This window comes from Pan troglodytes, chromosome 2 (genome assembly GCF_028858775.2).
Source record: "Pan troglodytes isolate AG18354 chromosome 2, NHGRI_mPanTro3-v2.0_pri, whole genome shotgun sequence".
NCBI classification, from domain to species: Eukaryota; Metazoa; Chordata; class Mammalia; order Primates; family Hominidae; genus Pan; species Pan troglodytes.
The window spans coordinates 151,540,788-151,559,593 of record NC_086015.1 but is presented as its reverse complement, the minus strand read 5'-3'; the positions used below and the strand labels follow the sequence as shown (position 1 = coordinate 151,559,593).

The 18,806-nt window shown below is 34.6% G+C and overlaps 1 long non-coding RNA gene across 1 annotated transcript in view; it reads left to right on the top strand.

The window, feature by feature from the left end:
* Positions 1–17,951, top strand: part of LOC129143542 (uncharacterized) — a 98,623-nt gene extending 80,672 nt beyond the window's left edge. The window contains exon 3 of the long non-coding RNA XR_008547134.1: positions 14,006–17,951. This is a non-coding gene — a long non-coding RNA (uncharacterized LOC129143542). The remainder of the gene's footprint in view (positions 1–14,005) is intronic.
* Positions 17,952–18,806: the final 855 nt, after the last annotated feature.

Sequence of the window (18,806 nt, the reverse complement as noted above, 5' to 3'; positions counted from 1 at the left end):
ATAAGGCCTTTTCAAAGTTTACATAAAACAAAGTGAGGTATAAATAAATGTATAAGCAGACAAATAAATAGGCTTGCTAATGTTGGAATTCTTAATTTTAAGTGCATCAATGCTACTATATTTCTACCAGCTGCTTGCCAGTGTATTATCGCTGTAAATTCTATTTGTATGAAAAACTCTCAGGGAGGAGACAAGTTCCTTCGCACAATGTTATTTATTTTAAGAATGCCTTTTGGTCATTTAAAAATCTGTCAGAGAAGTTTAGATATGCCAGTGACTTATTGATCCCTTTTCTATTTTTTATTTTGTACTAGTTACTCACAGAGAGTTGAAAACAAGACTGGTGTTTTATTGCTATCTACCAGTACTAGTTGTTTATGGATGGCATCTGTTCTGACGAGTCCATGCCAAACACACACTAGCTGTTAAATATTTTGAATATTATCCTCGTTGTAAATATAATTTTACTGGATTATGCATGTGAAAACAAGAATTTTGTCAGTTAGAAAGCAAACAATTTTTAAAAAATTAGGTCAGCTTTAGAAAAGAAGCCAGGTTTACATGATTAACTATGTAACAAACCTGCACATCCTGCACATGTACCCCTGAACTTAAAATAAAAGTTGGAAATTTTTAAAAGCCATGTTGTTTATATTTTCTTAGAAGTTCACTTTATAAATGCATGATAGTCACAATAAGGCAGTATTGTGATTGACAGAAAGGCACCAACAGATGCTTTCGAAAGACATACAATTTTTTAAATAATATAAGATGCAGATATCTTTGCAGAGATAAGTAGAGCAGTTGATAGCTCAGCATGCTCCCAGAGGGAGGAGCTGCCTTATAGGTCTCAAAGTTTCCCACAAGCACAGTCAGCTGTTCATGAAGCCACCTGTGTGGAATGAGGAAGCTGTCATGCGCTAGAAGTGCTCCCTGTTCCACTTTTACAGATGTTACGGCCTCCTGAGAAATCCTCCCAGTGCAGAGGGACGCTGGCAACATGCTTGCCTGCCACCAGGTACAAGAGCCAAGCAACCTTAGCAACATTTCTGTCATTTATTTATCACTGTGTGAAACTGAGATCAATTTTTCAGGAGCTGCCCTCAACTTGCTCAGGCCTCAGGTCTCTGAAATTTTCCTGAATTTAGATGAAATTTTTTATCACTTAGCTTGGAATATCTATTTTGATGATGTAAATTGCTTTCAGGAGTATTATCATTTTAACAATATTAATTCCTCCAATCTATGAACATGGAATATCTTTTCTTTTTTTTGTATGTCCTCTTCAACTTCTGTCAGTGTTTTAGTTTTCCTTTGATAGATCTTTCACTTCTTTGGTTAAATGAACTCCGCTTTCTTGATTTGTTTTTCAGTTTGTTCTCTTTTTATATATAAATACTACTGATTTTCATATATTAATTTTGTATACTGCAACTTTGCTGAATGCATTTATCATAATAGTATGTTGAACAAAAGCAATGAAGTTTGGCATCCTTATGTTGCTCCAGATCTTAGACGAAAGGTCTTCAATTTTTCCCTCTTCAGTACAATGTTAGCCATGGGTTTGTCATATATGGCCTTTATTATTTTGAGTTATGTTCCTTTTATACCCAAGTATTTTTAGAGTTTTTATCATGAAGGGATGTTAAATGTTATCAAATACTTTCTTTGGCATCTATTTAAATAGTCATAATTTTTGTTCTGAGTTTTGTTAATGTGCTATGCTAATTTGTGTATGTTGAACATCCTTGCCTCCCTGGGATGAATCCCACTTGATCATGATGAATAGTCTTTTTAATGTGTTGTTGAATTTGATTTGCTAGTATTTTGTTGAAGATTTTTTTTGCATCTGTGTTCATTTATGATATTGGCCTATAGTTTCCTGTTTTCGTCTTTGTCTGACTTTGGTATCAGGGTAATGCTGACCTTATAGAATGAGTTTGAAAGTATTCCCATTTCTTCTTCTTTTTTTTTTTTTTTTTAAGACGGGGTCTCACTCTCACTCAGGCTAGAGTGCAGTGGCGCGATTTTGGCTCATGATACCTCTGCCTCCTGGGTTCAAGTGATTCTCCTGCCTCAGCCTCCTGAGTAGCTGGGATTACAGGCCCCCACCACCACGCCTGGCTAATTTTTGTATTTTTAGTAGAAACAGGGTTTCACCGTGTTGGCCAGGCTGGTCTCGAACTCCTGACCTCAGGTGATCTGCCTGCCTCAGCCTCCCAAAGTGCTGAGATTACAGGCATGAGCCACCACACCTGGGCCATTTCTTCAGTTTAGGAGTTTGAGTACAATTGGTATCAATTCTTTAAATGTTTGGTAGAATTTATCAGTGAAACCATTAGGTGCTGGGTTTCTCTTTGATAGAAGGTGTTCTATTATAGCTTCAATCTTGTTACTTATTAGTTTGTTGAGGTTTTCTTTTTTTTTATGGTTCAATCTTGGTTGTATGTGTCCACGAATGTATCCATTTCAACTAGGTTTTTCAATTTGTTGCATATAGTTTTTCATCATAGTCTCCAATGATTATTTGTATTTTTGTGGTCTCAGTTGTTATATCGCCTTTTTCATTTCTGATTTTATTTACTTGAATTGTCTCTTCTTTTTCCTTGGTTAGTTTACCTAATGGTTTGTGGATTTTGTTTAAGTCTTCAATAAAACAACTTTTTATTCAGTTGACCTTCGGTCTGTAGTGTTTTTTTTTTTTTTTCTTGATTTCATTTATTTCTGCTCTGATCTTTATTTCTTCTTTTTCCCTACTAATTTGTGGTTTGGTTTGTTCTTCCTTTTCTAGTTTCTTGAGATATGTTGTTAGGTTTATTTGAAGTTTTTCTACTTTTTTGATGTAGGCATTTATTGCTATAAACTTCCCTCTTTGTACTGTTTTTGCTGTATTCCATAGATTTTGTTAAGTTTTTTCTCCATTTTCATTTGTTTCAAGAAATTTTTAAATGCCCTTCTTTTCTTAATTGACCCATTGATCACTCAGGAGCATGTTATTAATTTTCATGTGTTTGTCAAGTTTTTGAGGTTCCTTTTGTTATGGATTTCTAGTTTCATTTCACTGTGGGCATAAAAGATACTTAACATGATTGCTACTTTTTTGAATTTGTTCAGACTTTTTTTGCGGCCTAAGAGATTATCTGGAGATAATCCTGGAGAATCCTTCTTTCACGTGCTGATGAAGAAAATGTGAATTCTGTAGCAGTGGGATGAAATGTTTTGTAAACATCAGTAAGGTCTATCAGGTCTAGTGTGTAAACTCCAATGTGTCTTTGTTGTTTTTCTGTTTGGATCATCTATTACTGCAAGTGGGGTGTTAAAGTCCCCTACTATTATAGTATTGCTGTCTATCTCCCCCTTTAGATCTACCAATGTTTGCTTTATACACTTGGGAGTTCCAGTATTGGGTGCATAGATATTTATAATTATTATATTTTCTTGCTGAATTGATCCCTTTATCCCTATATAGTGACCTCCTTTGTGTCTTTTTTACAGTTTTTGCTATGTAGTTCATTTTATCTGATACAAGTATAGCTACTCCTGCTCTTTTTTGGTTTCCAGTTGCATGAAATATCTTTTTCTGCCCCTTCACTTTCAGGTTATGTGTATCTTTATAGGCAAAGTGGGGACCTGCTTTTAAAAACGAATTCAAGGCCATCTGTCTCCTTTGAGTTTTTTTAAATTACAAATAACCAAGAGATAATGAAAAAATTGTAATTATTCCCTCCTGTTCTGTTAGCCCCAATTTCCACCCCTCAAATATAACTAACCCTAATGCTATCTTTCCATATCCTTTTTATACAAACTTCATCCTTACATATTTTACCTCTCTCTCTCTCTCTCTCTCTCCTCTCTGTCTCTCTCTTTCTCTCGCTCTGGTTAAACAGATACAGGATTCCAGTAGAAAAACTAGTGTGAAGCTGACTTTTTAATTTAATATATCATGGATGCCCTTGCCAGTCAATATACAGAGCTCTTTCTTTCATATAACTACATAATATTTCATAGTGTGGACATCCTGGAAGCTATTTCACCATTCTCCTATAAGTGGACATAATGGCCTTTGTCATTGTTATTTTCCAATATTTGTGATGTTCCAAGAAAGCTCCAATAAGCACCTGCCTCCATGTATCTTTACATACTGGCAGCACTTTTATTTCTGCAGAGTAGATTTCCACAAGTGATACTGCTGGGACAATTAATGTGTATATGTCTTGCTTTCATTTATGATGCTAGATTATTTATAAAAAGGTTTTAAGAATTTAAACCCCTACCAGTTATAGTCACTAATACTGGTTATCATAGTTCTTTTAATTTTTGTTAATTCAGTGTTTCTTTGTACTTTGTGTTGTTCAAATCTGTTTTGTTCCTGACTACTAGTGAGGTTGAGTACCTTATTTCATGCTTATTGTCCATGTGTATTTCTTCTGTGAATTGTTTCCTTATCAGTATGTAGGCATTGAATAACTTATAGATATTAACCTTTTATCATTTGTGTTGCAGATATTTTTACTTATAGTTTGTTGTAATATGTGGTTTAATTCTTATGCAGTTATATACATTTCTTTTTTATGATCATTTTTCATTATTTGAGATTCATTTTATTGAGTTTCATTATTTGCTTTAAGAAGATTCTCTTTACTCTAAGATCAAATTATTTCCTAGTATTTTTCTAAATTGTTCTCTAAGGTTTAGAACTTTATTCTATTTGGAGTTATTTTTATAGTTTCTGGTAGAGGTTCTAATTTTTAATTTTATATTAATATACAACAATATCAAATTTGAAATAGAATAGCATCTATGTTATTTAGTGTTTTTCTAAACATTCTTTTCTGTTTGGAGATCTTTGAATCTGTTCTAGTGGTTTATTTTTCTATTTAGGTGCTTATAACTATTATTTTATTACAATAGCCTCATGGTAGGTTTTGGTATTTGGTAAGGTATGTCTTCAAAAACTGTCTTTTATTTGTCTGTACTTTTATTTTTCAATGTGAGCTTTAATATAATTCTATCAACTCCAATATAATTTTGTTTGGAATATATATATATATATATACACACACATATAATCTTCTCAAGAAACATGATTATGCTCTTTAATAAAATTTTACAGCTTTGAAAAATAGATCCTATACATTGCTTTGTGAAGTTTCCTCTGATGATTTTTATATTTTTGTTTGCTTATGTAGATTTTTTCTCTCATTTTCAAGATTCAGTGTTTTATTTTAAGTTAAAGGCACATAGCTAATTAGCATACCATTGTGTAATTATCAATATTTTGTATAAGAGTATGTCATTTTCTTTTGTCTTGAATAATTCACAATTAAATTTAAGAAAAAATAAAAACAGACACACCTCTAGGCAAGCTATACATATACCCTTGTCTACAAAGCAGAGATTCCTATCTGGGCAGAATAATTCATCAACCCATCAACCAACTGCCAAAAGTTGGAAATAATGAACAAAACATGTGGGGAAATAAAGGGAACAACTCCTAACCATTCAGTTCATTGGACTAAATCCTAGAAGTGAATGAGGAGACAAATATCATGCTCAAGAAACTCTCATCTTATTCAGGATATGGAATAAGACTTCCACATGAAAATATTATTTGGGGAAAATAACTCAAATATCCATTTTAAAGCTAGTTCTATGTAAGAACCAAAAGAAATGCAATTATCATTTCCTGTGCTTATTTTCAATGGAGTTTGTCCAGAATATCAATTAGTGTAATCATATTGGATATATACTTTTAATGTTGAAATTCAAACTAAAGTTCTTTTGGATATAAAGGCGATCAGATTTGTTATTTTATATTCTTCAATTGAAATGGACTTTTATAGCAAGTTAGATATATATGGCTTACAATGATGGAATCAATACATATGTTATCATTCTCTTTCAAACTACCATGTCTTCTTTCCCAACTGTTAAAAATTTCAGTGCCAGCAAATTTTTGAAAATGTAATCAAAGGCTTTAACCTCTAGCTTTAGCTACATTAAATAAAAATATTTTTATTTTAGCAAATTTTATGATGGGACCCATTCATTTGATCATATACATTAACAAAATATAATGAGCACTGATACTTTTTTGCTCCTTTTAATAAACTTAATCACAAAATGAGTATCTATCATCTTTTTGAGCCTTGTTCGTGAGTGCTCTATTAGATAGGTGAATATAATTCATGATCACTGAACTTTTGTGTTCTTTCTCTAGAAGATAATTTACATAAATTATATAATAGTTTTCAGTAGTTACGGTTGCCTATGAACTACAAAAATAGGTTTCCAATCTTGTTGCATCAGTTTTCAGTAACTTTTGTCAAGAACCTGTAGTGGAATTTGCCACTATAAGTGTACCCTCTGTTGACTGCCCAGTCTTACTACTCAATAGATTTTTTTTAAAAGGCTGCTTCGGTGAATTCTAATTGTAAACTTCCAAAAAAGCAAGAATTCTGGTTTTATACTAGGTATCTGGCAAAACAGAATATAAGTTGAAGATTGGAAGCCAAACATGAAATCATTTTATTGTAGGCAGATGTCACAGTTTTATAACATAGCCCCCAAATTCTTTGATACTCCCCCTATTGAGATGTGGGATCTATATCCTGAACCATCTCTGGAATTTGGGCCCTGTGACTGCTTGACCAATGGAGCATAGTGGAAGTTATGCTGGAGTAGTTTCCAGAACTTTGGAAAAAAAACAAAAACAAAAACTGACATTTCTACTTCCTCTCTCTTTGTGCACTCAATTTTGGAGCCCTGAGGCACCATGTAAGAAATATTTGGCTACCTGCTGTGACGTGACCCCAGAGAGAGGTGCTGGTGGATGTTGATGTTGTGTGTAGGTGTTCTGGCTGAGCACAGCTGAAGTCTTTTCTGGCAACCAGCATCAACCATCAGACATGTGACTGATGGAGTCTTTGAGAAGATTCCAGCCCCTAGCCTTCAAGTCCTTCCAGCTGAGGCCCCAGACATAGCAGAGTAGATACTCCATCATGATGAACTCTTTCCAGATTCTTGAAGCATAAATTCAGCAAGTCTAATAAAATAGTTGTTTTAAGTTTCTAAGTTGTGAGGCAATATGTTACACACAGAATAGTAACTAGAATAGCAAGTACTCCTAAAACATACCAGCCTCAGTTTCGGTGCCTCAGCACAACGACAGTCTTTAAGTTTTGGAGGACACTGAAGTGGGGCGGGGGGGTGGGATGCAGTTTGGAAATAACTTCAGACAATGCAGATATGTCCCTTGCCAAGAAGTATGCTCATCCTTAAACCCCAGTATTTTGAATTGCTCTATTAATACTATAAGTGTCCTTCTAAGTTCATATGCTTAGCAGTTTGTGAAACCTATTTGGATGCTGTGCTATGAGTGCTACTTCTATTTTGGGATTGTCCTAAGCTGCTTTGTAAGAGATATAACTTAATGATGCTGAGCCTTGGCCTTGGGATGAAAAAAACATAATAGTATAATTGTATAACCATACTTATCAGACAACTTTCAGGACAGTTTGTTCCAGCTTGTCAGTATAGGCTATTAGTAACAGCAAGATTGACAGTTTATACCCTGTTCAGGTGTGATGCCAGTGGACTCCACCATTATGGCAAGTCACATAACAGTGATGACCCTTTAGATCAGCAGAGTATGAGAAGACTCAACCAAGACTTTATTTTGAGCCCCTGTTTTCTAGGTGTTCCATGCACATGTTGGATGTCACTGATGCAAGTGAGAAAGTGCATCCAGTATGGCCTCGCAAAAAGGAGGACAATTGGAGCCTGCATCAGACCACTCTGGACCCCTTGCTGTAAGACAGCCTTTGGCTGGGATGCATATTCTTACTAAAATGCTGATGCTATATTTTATCCTTCTCCTTCAGTAAAGTGTAGATTTGTAAGAATTGTGGTTAAGTCTTGAGAGTCTTCTTTAGTGTCTTTTTTAAATCTTCTGCAGGGAAATAAAGACTTTATCATCCTAGGGTTGGTAGCTGGGTGTACAAACAAAACAAAACAAAACAAAGAAAAACTGAGAACAGGAAGATTAACAAGAGAAAAAGCATACAACTTTATTAATTTTTAATATGTCCACAAGGTAATTATAAGAAAAAACTAATACCCCACAAAACCATGAGATGTGAGAGTTACAAACCATCTTAATAGGGAAAGGGAAGAGAAATGTTGGTTACTTAGGGGAGAATAAATGATTTTTAGGAAAGATGAATGGGTCCTTAGGAAGAATAGATGGGAGATAATGATAGATTCAGACAAAGTTTGTCAGGGTGTTGTCAACTTCTAGTTTCTGCTCCTGTAATAAGAGTCCATCTTCCTAGTTGATGAAACTCATGGGGAGATGGTTTATAACAATGGAGTTTATTTTGGGAGATTTGTCTTTAGGTAGGCAAAGGGAGTTCAAAGAAAGATTCTCCTTTCATTTGCTGTTTTTCAAAATGCCTCAATCTCAAAATAGTCAATATACCAAAACTTATATTTTGGGTATATTCTGGGGTGCCATCTCGTGAACTACGTCACTGTCATATTTTGGGGTGGTATAGTCTTATTTATAACACTTCTTTAGTGTCTAATTGGCATAATTAGTGTGGATTTCTTAATTATATTTTTGTACTGGTTTGACAATACACCAACACATACACATAATATGCTCACATCATTAGCCACTTTATTGGCTAAGCTCCTCCTTTGTTTACCTCATTCTATGGTGACTTCTACTCTTTACTATTCCTGAAATTCACTATAGTTTTGACTGGGACCAAGGGATGAAAAGGCTGCTGTCAAGATAAAATATTAAAGTACATTTTTGAAGTTGAAAAGATAAATACCACAGTTCTGTGTACTACTAGGAAAATACCCATAGCCCATTGTAGGAAATGGCTTTTTTAGTGACAAGGTCAAATAACATATTTCCAGAGACTCAGAGAGATGTATTGGTGTTTATTCAATATTCCCTTACCACCAGACAGTTCCCCAGTGAAGTTTTCCATTTTAGAGAAAGTCTTCTTGCTTTGGTCATTAAAACAGTGCCAAAGTACTAAAACATATATAGTTGTTTCTTGGTTTTCTAGTTTTTCTCTTTCTTGCTGTCATTCTCCATCAGTTTGAAATTAGACACAAGCATATGACTTGTTTTTTTTTTCCCAATGAAATGTCATCTAAAGTAATATAAGTCACTTTTGGATAGAAATAATAGACAGAAGACAATTTTCCCAGTTCCCTCTGCAGGTAATGAAAACACATGACAAGATGGAATCTCTTTCAGCCTGGGTTCCTGAGTAACTAGTGAGCATTAGTCCCTAAGTGACAATGCTGGACATATAGCATAAGCAAGAAATAAATTTTTGAATGTTAAGCCATTGGTGGGTATTTGTTACTGTAGCATAACCCAGCTTAACCTAGCTAATATCCCTATCTTATGTCTGAACTTCTGAGATATTATATCCTATGTAAATTCTAGGAAAAATGATTTGCTGACTGGTTCTTTTATAGAAACTAATCTTCCAAAGTTTTTTAAAAAAGTCCTATTTTATTCATAGGTTTGAAACATCTTTACAAATCATGCTTCAGTTGTGTTTTTATATGCATAACTAGAAAAGAATCTTTCCAAAAATCTGTGTGTTGAATTGTAAGATTAAAAGGACACATATATATTACTTGAAGGAGCCATTTATTTCTTCTCTTGATTTTCCTGCAATGATGTGGTAACTATGCTTTCAGTCAATGCCCTACTTCAGTGGTTACTGGTTACACCCATTTTTGCACGATTGCAAAAGGAATACAAGCAACAATAATTTTGAAATTCATTACAATGCCAGGGTTTATATGCTCTCATTAAGCATTAATTGGTAGTTGATGGCTATTGCTATTTTTAACACCATTAGTTCATAGCAATATAATTAGTAACGCTAAGCACAGGAACCACATTAATAGCATTACTAATTGTAAATCTGGAGATAGAAACACAACATGACTGGTTAATTTCCAGGCAATATTTCATGATAATTAGCTGTAGGACATTTGTACTGAACTAGAAAGGTAAGTAATTTAATTTTTTCTACAATTTTTTGGGGGTTTGCAATACTAATATCATCCTTTAATATATGGATCTCATTTCATCTTCTTATGTTAACATTCCTTCCTTTTAGATTCTCTTTTGTTGTATGCTAAGTAATCATTCAGTTTTCTCCCACAAGGAAAATATATAGTCATTTAAAATTTTTATCATTCCATATCAAGTCTTAAGGACAAAATATCTTAAATGACTTACTTCTTATATTATATTGTAATTGATTTCCAATGTTTTGTGTTTGCCCAGTGTTTAGTTTGATATGCCAACTCTCTTTACTCATTACCCTAGCAGTAGCAAACTGGCCAACTTTATGTCTTTGCTAGTGAAATTTTATAACAGTAGAATTAAGGGAAAATTTTTTACAAGCTACAATAAGTAAACTAAAAGAAAAAACCCAACAACTAGATATTCTATACTTAAATGCATGCCACTTGACATGTAATGATTCTCTGGTCACATTGTATGGGGTTTAACAGTCTGTAGTACTTACTTATATATACTTCAGTGCCTACAAGGGTGGAGAACAATTCTTTAATTGTCATCTTATTTACTTTCTAAAGGACAGGGCTTAGAAAGCACTCTCTATTTTTTTTTCTTTTCTGAAGAATTTTGGTGTAATATGTAGGGGGTGATTGAGAACAATGAGACACTCTACTTATAGTATTGGAGTCATTTTGTAAGAAATTATAAAATAGATGATTTAATTTTTTATTAATCCTTCTAAAAAATTTTTTTTTCAGTTAAACTGAGAAGCTCTTCAGAGACAATTCTGGTAATATGCCATTTCAGGCACGTCTTTGTGTTTTGCTTTTGGATTTTTAAAGAACTAGATTACATCTGAAAATGCCAATTTTCCTCTCCTGGTTTTCCTCATTCTTTTTATATCTGAGCCCACATGTATCTTGCTGCTTCACTGATAAAGGGGAAAAGGGCCCAAAATGATGATTTCAGCATGTTTGAACTGTGAATGTGGGTAGACTCTGATTTATAATTGGATAAAATTGGTAAAAATAAGTTAATTGATTACTGAATTAGTTTAGAATGTTAACTCAACTTCACATTGTTTGCTTTTGTACAATGAGGGCAAGAAGAAAAAGAAAAACACATGGTTGGTGAAAATCCTTAAAGAGTTTATTTTCCCTATTGGCATTTGAGGATTTTGCAAGAGTAGTAGCTTTATTATTCTCTTTCTCAAGTTTCCAACTTGTAATAGAATGTGTGTTAACCTGTCAAAATGTGTGATGCTATTATTTAGTTGTAATTAGTTAATGATTATGTCATTTCTTTTGGCAAGGCATCCCTTAGCTGATGAAACAGTCTTCTAGTCACTTACAAAATACATATATAAACAATAGGGAAAGCAGCATTTGGAAGGCACATGATGATTCTTTATTTTCCATCACATTAGCACATTAATGTGTGGTGAGTTTAAAGAAGTGGCATGAATAAGTTACCACTCTGTACTGTTGGCAATATTGACGTTTATGGGCAATTTAATTTTAAGTCTACAATATGTGATTTAATACAGTGCTGCTTTTCCAAAGACAGAGTATGAAGGTAATCTTTGTTCAATAAAACACCAAAAGAAAATCAATTATTTCATCCTTCTGGTGATGGTTAAGGTTAGTAGAAATAGTACTACCAGTTGCTTTACTTTCACCAAGTAATTATTTTTGAAGTAATAGGTAGTAATTAATTAGTGCAGCTAATTCTTACTGAAAAATCTTGTGTAGCTGAGTGAAAGAGGAGCATTTCAACTTAATGATAAAGTTATTAGGATATTTTTCCTTGTGAAAAAAAGGCCTTAAGGTTAAGAAGTTGGTAACATGATTAAATTTATTTTACTTTTGTTTTTGGAATTTGGGAACAGAAAGAGCGGCTTTTTTTTTTTTTTTTTTTTTTTGCATGTATCAGATGATAATGCGTATCTGAAAAAGCCAAGGCAGGTAACAGAGCACGTGACGACTTATTGTGGGGAGTCTGTGTACTCCAAGTGCGGCAATTCTCATGCCATCTGCCCCAGACTACATAAGCTTCCAGAAAGCCTGAGGTTTCCAGGATAATATGTGGTCAGTTTTTTTTTTTTTTTAAGTTAATACCTGTGTGAATCTGTTGTGGTAACAAAGCATATATATAATGAAGGCAAGTTTTATGTGACCTCAGCAGGATTGGACTGTGAAATGATACAATATTCAGAACTTGAACAGCCATGCACTATCTGAAGCAGATGCACACAAGCCTGCAGTCTCAGAGGGATGCCCTGGGAAATACTGAGAAGACAGTATTTTATTGTTCCCGATCTTTATTTATCTACCAGCAGATGTCCCTATAAGGCAATAATATCTTATAGCTAGGCCAGCTGATTATGAAAAATCAGAAACGGAACCACTCATCATATTTCCAAAGATTAATGGGATTAAATCCACCATGTACTTCAAAATGTTTCCAGAGAGACATAAAGTGCAGTGCAGTGCAAAAGTAAATTTAGTTTACTTCCGAAAACCACATGGAGCAATTTTTCTTTAAAAAAGAAATTCTAGGAGTTCTCAATCTTTATCAGCACTAAAACCACTTTCTAAAATAAAATAAAATCATTGATTATCTCTGTGCTTTCAGGTATATAAGTATTCATTTAGTTAAAAAATAAAGTGTAAAAAATGACTGAATTCGGTAAAATATTTCTTAACTGGGAATATTCTCTTTATACATTCTAAAGACTAGATGCAAATTAATGTTTCCATGAGATACATTATTCAACTTGCAAACAATTCAAAATGCACATATAGATTTAGGTACTCTGGCAATACCTCTGTAACTTCCCAGGGGTCTGTATATAAAAGTTGTAAACCAAAAGCGTCCTCTATTCTACCGTTTTATTCAGTGATATGCCGCTTCTTGATGGATGAAAAACAGTGTCAAGAAAACTTGTTGTAAATAATAAATACTGTCTTACAAAGTAATTTCTTCATTGAAAAAACATACTAAAATACAAAGTCATTATCAGTACTCATTAGCATTTCTATTTTGAGAATTAAGTAGGTTCATTTGTTTGTCTCCATTTTTGAGAGGCAATTGCTATAGAGGCCAGAAAACTAAACTAGATGCAATAAAAATTACGGATTTTAAAACTAAACAAACAAAAATTTCTAACTATCTTTGCCACTTTCTGGCAGTGTGTTAGGGCAGGTTATTCAACATCTGGCTTATGTGTCTTCATTTGAGAATAACAGTAGAAATCTCATGGAATTAATGCAACATTAAATAAAATAATTTATGAACATACTGGCACGTTATAGGGATTCTAAAAATATCTGTCCATTTACTTCGCATTTCTCAGTCAGTTCTTTTACATTTTATGATCTCTGTGAATATAATTGACTTCTTTTTCGGGAGAAGTTGCAATTAATTCCTGTTATGGGAATTAGAGAATAGGTCATGATCATGGAAGAGGCAAAATTGGTGCTGGACCTAGAAGCATTTTTTCAGGCAAAAAAACTTTTTCAAAAAAATGTTCAAGTAGAGATACTTTACAAAACAAGAGTTAGACTAAGCAATGAATATTCTATTGCTGAGCTTCTCAATCTCCACGGAATTCATACACCCTAGGCTTCTTCTCTAGTGCTCAGCCAATATTGCAAGTCCTAGATCTACATAGCGTATGTTCATGGACAATCTGTTTCCCTCAATGGCAAGTAATTTAAAAATAATATCTTTATATCAAATGGAGTAGAAAACCAACTTCATGTGTATTTTTACACGAAAACAGAAGTTTTAAAAGCCCTGTTGACATTGAAAGAACTCAGAACATGCCACTCCAAAACGTGCCACTCTGGCATATTGATTATTTTGAATTAAAAGAATTTCAAAAACAGTAGATGCAAAAGGGCACTCTGATCTTCCTTCTTTTCTTCCCGAAAGCAGGAAATAAAACTTCCATGTGAAAGATGTCTTCCCTGCACTTGGAGAAACTAAGACATGTTCATCTCCAGAGATGGGGAGTGGAGACCAAGAAAAATGTATACAAACAAACCTTTTTAAATTAACCTTTATCTTTCTAGTTACTAGTTACTTTTTCACTATTAACTGTCTTAGCCCAAACTCCTTTGTCTTGTTACATTTTTGTAATTTACTACTCTTTGTTCAACCCTGTATGTAAGTGTTTGGCTCTGTTTCTTTCAGTTTTTAATATATCCTTAGAACGCACATGTACATGTAAAATTTTACTGAATAAAATGTGTATGCTTTCTCCTCTTCATTTGTTGATATCAGTTTAATTTTTAGGCCCAGCCAGAAACCCTAACAAGGTAGAGGAGAAATTTTTCCTCCCCTGCACCATACACTCACTGTCTCTACAAGTATGGGCACTTTGGTAGAGATGTTTTAGAAACAAACATCACAGAGTCACATGAGAAAGAAGGGGAGCCTTTGGATGAGCACCTTTACTGGAATATTAGAAACTATGAGGTTGTAGTTGAGGAAACACCTGGAGGAGGTGAGTGTCAACCCTAAACATCTCTAAAGAAGACAAGGTCAGGTAGGAGAATCTGGAAGTGGGAGTGTGCCTGGCACAGGCTTCCTGGTAGTAAAACAGAGAGATTTCTGAAGCTGAGTGTGATGTGAATCAGAGAACAAACTGCTGAATAATATCTCTTCCTTTAATAAAATAATGAATTTCTTGGATGTGCTTCTTGAAGTGTATCCCATTATGCTTTGCGGACTTAACATTAGGGAACAGTTCCTTAGAAACAGTTCTGGAATCACCCAAATAATGCTGTTCAGGGACAATGATTTCTAATTGACCATTTTCATATAAGATATAATTTAGCTTACTTGGAAAAGCAGTGACTCACCTTGTTTCAGGGAATCCGTGTACCTAGACTGATATGTGCTATGACTTGAAAGTCCCTTCCAAAACTAATGTTGAAATGTAATTGCCATTGTGATGATATTGAGAGATGGGACTGTTAAGAGGTGATTAGGCCAGAAGGACTCTGCCCTTATGAATGGATTAATGTCATTATCACAGGAGTAGGTTTGTTATTGTGAGAATGGGTTGTTATAAAAGTGAATTTGGCCTTCTCTATCTCTTGCTCTTGCCTCTCTTGCCCTTCTGACTTAAGTCATGCGATGACACAGCATGAAGGCTCTCAAGAGATGCCAGCACCCTGCTCTTGGACTTTCCAGCCTCTAGAGCTGTGAACAAAATAAACTCTATTGTTTATAAATTATGCAGTCTTTGGTATTCTTTCACAGCAACACAAAACAGACTACAGCAGTATGTGTTATGCAATTGTGTGAATCTTTCTGGAGAAATGTTCCTAGTTTTAAGCAGATTCTCAAAGCAGCCCATGACTGCAAAATGGTTGATAATCACAGGTCTAGACTGAAAGAACTATGTATCCTCAGACAATCTCTTTTCCTATTGTTTTATTCTTTTTAAATCACTACTAAATGTTTTAGGAAAAGTGGGTGTTAGGTTATGCTCAACAGCTGAGTAAGGGCAGAGTCATGCTTTAATAATCATCCCAGAAAGGGGGAGGGAAAAGGTGAAATGTAAGTAAAAATAAAAATGAGAGGTAGGAGAAAAACATAAAATGTGAAGTTCTAAGTGTTGAAAACCAAATGTGGAAGAGGTTTCTAGGCAAAGATAAGTGTTTGTTGGTGATTGGACAAGAAAGCAATATTGAGCAGAGTGAAGGTGAGAGCATAATAATGAATGGGAAACAGTGATATAGGTTGGTAAGAGTAAGAGAATGTGAGTGTTCAGTGGCCACAGGATGCTCATAGGATATAGCATGATAAAGACCATTTTCTCAGGAAGTCTTTCTCATTTCTTTTTAAAGCACATAATTTACACGAAAAGTTTTGTAATAGCAAGTTACATTTTAATATTAGATCTTGCTAGGAAAAAGCTAAGCACAAAGCCACCTTTAACTTTCAGATTCAACAAAGTATGTCTCCAAGGGTTTTGAAATTAATATCATCCTGCCACTAACACAAACAAGTAAACTGTAAATAAGAAATAAGATGATAAATGAGGAAAAGAGAGGAAGAAGTGAAAAAGGTTTGTTTTAAACAACAAAAAAAAAAAATGAGAGGGAAAAAATTTAAAAAAATTTCTTCAAGTCTGTGTAATTAATATTTTCACCTCTTTAGAAATTAAACTGGTCTTTACAAGTGGTTTATCATTAACAGCACAAAAGGAATGGATTACAAACTCTGAGGTATGAAGGTGAAATGAGAGAAACGAATTTCAGAGATCAGTCAGTAGATGCTGAAGCAGCCTGTGAGAAAGGCTGTCCTGGAAGGATGGCCATTTACAAGAGAACAGAGCCCCATCACCTTGGGTCCATTTTCATGACCCTGTGCCTCCTACTTCTCCTCATCTGCCTTATCACCTTGCCAAGGTGAAGGAATAGAAAAAAAGAAATCCCCTTTGCAGGTTCCTAACAACCTGAGACTTTGAAATTCCTTTTATTCCTTCTATCTACCCTCAAAAGGGGAAAATATTTAATCAACATACTTTTTTCTTTTTTGTCTGGGAGTCCTCTGGCTTTCAGGCATTACCAAACTATAATTAAGAAATGCTTTACAGCTTGAACCAGCTCAGTTTTTTTTAACACATACCCTTTTTATTTGAAATGGAAAATAAAAATACTAATACGGGTTTCCTTTGTCTAGTCTTGGGACTAGACACCAGTTCCCAAGCTGACAGATACTAGATCTCAAATAATTTAGAATTATCTCTTCACATAGATAATGAAAAACTCTGAAGGTTCTATCCATAAGGTTACTGTACTAATTAATTCTAGTCCCCAAATCTTCACAATGAAGGTAGATTCGTTGCTTTTACAGTGAGGTGGTGATACTTGAGCAAATGTCAAACTTCATTTATAGGACATCTGGAATGATCCAAATCTATTTGAGGGTGTTTCCTCTTACCTCTACCCAAATCCCAATGTACAACTTGAACCTTGGTTCTGAGAGTGAGCAGTTTTCTTGGAAGTATGATTGGAGAGCTGGAAAGGCAGCCTGTATAATGGGTCCTGGAAGATAGCATAATTCACAAGGAGGTAAATTGTTTTGCGATTCAATTTCTAACTGCTTGTTCAACATGTCTACCTTGATGCCCACAAGCCTTTGAATTCTGTATGTCCCAACCAAAGGTATCCTCTTTCTCTGTTCTTTATTGCATTACCCTCTTCTAAGTTACTCAGGATCAAAACCTCAATATATCTGGAAAATATATATTTTTCTCTCTCTCCCACATGTCTAATCAGTAACCATGGTTTCTTTCACTTCCACAATATATTTTAGATATATGTTCCTTTTCACCAATGCCTTTGCTTTTGTTCAGGTCCTCATTTCCTCTGGTTTGAATTTTGCAACTGATTTCCCAGCCAATAGTCTCCTTCCCCCAGTGTACCTAGTTAACCCAGTTTTCTGAAAGTACTACTTTGATCATAAACCTTCACTTATACTCCTTCCTCCAGGAAGTGGAGCTTGATTCATCTCTCCATACCACCCCTTCAACACGCATACAGCCAACCCTTGACTAGATTTAAAGACTTATTTCTAATGAACAGAGTATGAGAATGGAAAAATAGTAACTTAACAGTGGAGTGATCTGGTAGACACTGCCTTAATCAAATGATGGAGGCTAATACCACCAGTGATGTTATGTTGGTATCAGGTACTCTCTAATAGGATGCAAGAGAAGGGCACTTTGCCTCTAAAACCCACAACCTCAGTCTGAAAAAGAGGAAATTCTACACTGAAGACATGCTTCAAAGTTCTCAAAGTTTTGAAAACCTGAGAAACTGCCACAGGCCAGAGGAGACTAAGGAGGCATGATGATTAAAAGTGTTACAGCATCCTGTATTGGATTCAGGAATATGAAAAAGACATTAGTAATTTGCCAGTGTTAATTTTCTGGTTTTGACATATGTGCCATGATTATTATATGAAATGTTAATATTAGGGGCAAATGAGTCAAGGTATACGAGAACTCGGTAGTGTCATCCAAACTTATTCCAATGTAAAAACAAAAGTTTATTTAAAAAATCTCTGGTTCTTACTTTCACACTGTTGGTGGGACTGTAAACTAGTTCAACCATTGTGGAAGACAGTGTGGTGATTCCTCAAGGATCTAGAAATAGAAATACCATTTGGCCCAGTCATCCCATTACTGGGTATATACCCAAAGGATTATAAATCATGCTGCTATAAAGACACATGCACATGTATGTTTATTTGCTATTCACAATAGCAAAGGCTTGGAACCAACCCAAATGTCCATCAATGATAGACTGGATTAAGAAAATGTGGCATATATACACCATGGAATACTATGCAACCATAAAAAAGGATGAGTTCATGTCCTTTGTAGGGACATGGATGAAGCTGGAAACATCATTCTGAGCAAACTATCGCAAGGACAGAAAACCAAAGACCGCATGTTCTCACTCATAGGTGAGAATTGAACAATGAGAACACTTGGACATAGGATGGGGAACATCACATACTGAGGCCTGTCGTGGGGTGGGGGGAATGGGGAGGGATAGCATTAGGAGATATACCTAATGCAAATGACGAGTTAATGGGTGCAGCACACCAACATGGCACATGTATACATATGTAACTAACCTGCACGTTATGCACATGTACCCTAGAACTTAAAGTATAATAAAAAAAATCTCTGGTTCTTGATTATCAAATATAG